The 3,334-nt window shown below is 51.5% G+C and overlaps 1 protein-coding gene across 1 annotated transcript in view; it reads left to right on the top strand.

Annotated features, from left to right (window-relative positions):
* The first annotated feature begins 818 nt into the window (after positions 1 to 818).
* The window catches only part of PITX1 (paired like homeodomain 1), a 110,465-nt gene continuing 107,949 nt past the window's right edge, over positions 819 to 3,334 (top strand). The window contains exon 1 of the mRNA XM_078875323.1: positions 819 to 888. The gene's annotated coding sequence lies outside the window, so the exon portion shown is untranslated. The remainder of the gene's footprint in view (positions 889 to 3,334) is intronic.

The raw sequence follows: 3,334 nt of genomic DNA, 5'->3' as shown, positions 1-3,334 counted from the left end.
GGGGGTGGGTAAAGGGGATGGGGGTATTGAGGATAGGGGGGATGGGGGGGGGTGAATGGGGATAGAGGGAGGCGGTCGAGGGGATCTAAGGAATGGGGGGTATTGGTGATAGAAGGGATGGGCGGTGGGGGTGTTTTAATGGCTGTGGCTGTTTCGTTTTTATGCGGCCTCGCGGTTCTGCAACGGCGCTCAGGGGAGCGACAGGGAGAGAGAGAGAGGTGGGGAGAGAGAGGGAGAGAGTCGATGTGAAAAAATGCATGTCTCCTCGCGAGGAGGAGGCATTCTTACCACGACGCCCTTCGCGAACACAGCCAACGCTCTCTCTCTCTCCTCTCTCTCCACGTGTCTCTCTCCTCTCTCCCCTCCGTGTGTCCCCCCCCCCTCCCTCCCTCCTTGTGTGTGTCTCTCTCTCTCTCGTGGTGTCTCTCTTCTTTCACTCCGTGCCTCTCCCTGTCTCTCACTCTTCCGGTCTCTCCCCGTGTGCCACTCCCCGTGCCACTCTCCCGCCTCGCGATCTCTCTCTCTCCCCGTGACTCTCTCCTCTCTCTCTCTCCCTGTGTGTGTGTCTCTCTCTCTCTCTCGCCCCGCTCGCCATGTCAGGGCCGTGTGTGAGTCGCGAGTCGATCTCCCCCCGTCGGTGACTCTCCTCCTCCTCTTCCTCCACCTCCTCCTCCCCAACTCTCTGCGACTCTCACTTTCGCGCTCTCGCTCCACTTCACGGGGAAGAGTGGAACTCAGTGTCAAGAAACCCACCCCCTCCCTCTCCCCACCTTCAACGACCCCCTCCCTCCATCCCCTTGTGTCTCACCCCCCACGCCGCCACCTGCCACCACCCCCCACCACCCCCTACACCCCCCGCATCGCCTCTCGACTTTGCCGCCGCAACAGGTGAGTCAGAGCGGTGGGCTTACCTGTGCGTGCGCGTTGTGTGTGTGGCGGGGGAGCGGGTGGGATAGCGGTCAGCGCCATGCTGCGCTACCAACTCGGCGTCCGCGGGGTTCGATTCCCGCTCGCGGTCAACACCGGCGGCGATTATCTGAACCGATCCTGAGCCTCGCCTAGGTCGACTCAGCCTCAAATGAGTACCTGGTGCGGTGTGTAAACACTGTCGCTGGGGAGACAAAGGCGGCCGGGCGTGGTGCTGACCAACCACCCCCCCTTGTGTGCCATGCCGGTAGCCTTCATAGGTGCTGCTCGCCTACAGCACTTGCCCCAACAGTCTGCTAGATGCTATGCGGGTGATCTTTGTACGCGGTTATCGGTGTGCGCGCGTTTGAACGTATGTAGGTGGGTGGAGTTGCGAATGTATATCGGTACGTGCGATGCACGGCCGAATTAGCCGAACGAATTACCCTGCATCGTGTCGTGGGCCTCTCCTAGGGTCGACTTGCCCCACCCCCCAAAAATTAGTTAACCCCCCCCCGCCCCGCTTTCTATCGGCTTTAGCGTCCCACTCCACAGGGCGGCGAATTACTCGGTGCACCGATGGTGACAGGTGGCGAAGCGGCAGCGATTTTTGATGTTTGTTGTCGGCTGAGCTAAAAACAAAAACTTCTTGTCCGTGAATCCGATCAGATTTCCGCGGTGTCATTCACTTCGGTTTTGAAATTTTGATAATTTCCGGTGATGGCAAATGTGTACTTTGCACACAACAAGTAGCAGAGAGAGAGAGGGGGACAGAGATTCGTATTATATTTGTTATATAAATATACTATATTTGTACTTGATGTTGTACTGTACTCCTATTATATTCGTTGCAGATATTTAGGCCCATCTAGACCATCATTATAATTCCTTATCATTTTCGCCAGTCCAGTTGTTATTTACGTCTATATATAAACACACACACACACTTGCACGCGTGAATCCGAGCATGTGTGGACGCGTTACACGTCCATGTACGTTGTGTTCATCGAGACGAAAAGCCAAGAGACCAGCCGGGGTTAGACTCTATCACTTTCGAGAGTGGTGATCGAGGAGGCAAACATCTGAATATTTATTCTGGAGGAATCCGATGAGCTATAAACCTCTTTCATGCAGATATCCAAATATGATTGCCGGTGGGGAGGCGATGAGCGATGTTGCGTGGCTGTTTAATCCCAGTATATATATAAATATAATAAACATTATTTTTTTGGGGGGGGGGGTAAATTTGGACCACTCGCGTCGCCGGCAAAGATTGACCAACTCTGTCACGGCCACTGTGAGTGAAGCCGCGAGCGTTCACCGATATTAACCAGGGCTGCCCCTAGGTTCGAACCGCGAACATCCGCGCGCGTGTACGTATGTCTAGCATATATGTGTAATATGAGCGTGTGTACATACTTGTATACGTGTGCGTATGTATGCATACATGTGTTATGAATACGTGTGTATGTATATGTGTGTGTGTATGTACACACGTATGTACACCCAACCCCCTCGTGTGCCGTGCCGGCCTTCAATGGATCTACTTGCTAACAGCACTTGCCCCAACAGTCAGTTCATGCTATACGGGGGATCTTTGTCTTTATATAAGTGCGTGCATATGTGTATGTATACATGTATACGTATATGTTTACCTGTATATACATGTGTATGTATATGTGTGTATATATACGTGCATGTACGTATACGTGTGTGTATGTATACGTGTCTCTGTATGTATATGTGTGTATGTATATGTGTGTATTATACGTGTGTGTATGTACACGTGTGTATACGTGTGTGTATGTATATGTATATGTGTCTCTGTATGTATGCGTGTGTATGTACACGTGTGTGTATGTATATGTGTGTATGTATATGTGTGTGTATGTATACGTGTCCTATGTATATGTGTGTGTATGTATATGTGTCTCTGTATGTATACGTGTCTCTATGTATATGTGTGTGTATGTATATGTGTGTATGTATATGTGTGTATGTATATGTGTGTATGTATATGTGTGTATGTATATGTGTGTATGTATCCACTACACACGGGTGTCATTCCGGCATTCACAAATGCTACTCTCTAACAGCACTTGCCCCAACAGTCTGTTAAGGCTATACGGGGGGTCTTTGTCTTTGTATGTATCTGGGGAGCGAGCGGTGGCGCAGTGGTTAGCGCGCCGCGCTACGAACCCGGCGATCCGAGTTCGATTCCCGCTCACTGCCAACACCAGTGGCGATTATCTGAACCCGTCGTGGGCCTCTCCTAGATCAACTCGGCCTCAAATGAGTACCTGGTGCTGTGCGCGAACAATCAGCATTGGGAATTGGAGATACGAAGGTGGTCGGGCGTGTTGCTGGCCTTAATAGGTGCTCGCTAACAACACTTGCCACGACAATTGGTGAAATGCGATATGTGTAT

The sequence above is a fragment of the Lampetra fluviatilis genome, chromosome 41 (assembly GCF_964198595.1).
Source record: "Lampetra fluviatilis chromosome 41, kcLamFluv1.1, whole genome shotgun sequence".
Lineage (NCBI taxonomy): Eukaryota > Metazoa > Chordata > Hyperoartia > Petromyzontiformes > Petromyzontidae > Lampetra > Lampetra fluviatilis.
Note: the sequence above shows the minus strand (reverse complement) of the source record. Positions and strands in the feature narration are given on the sequence as shown.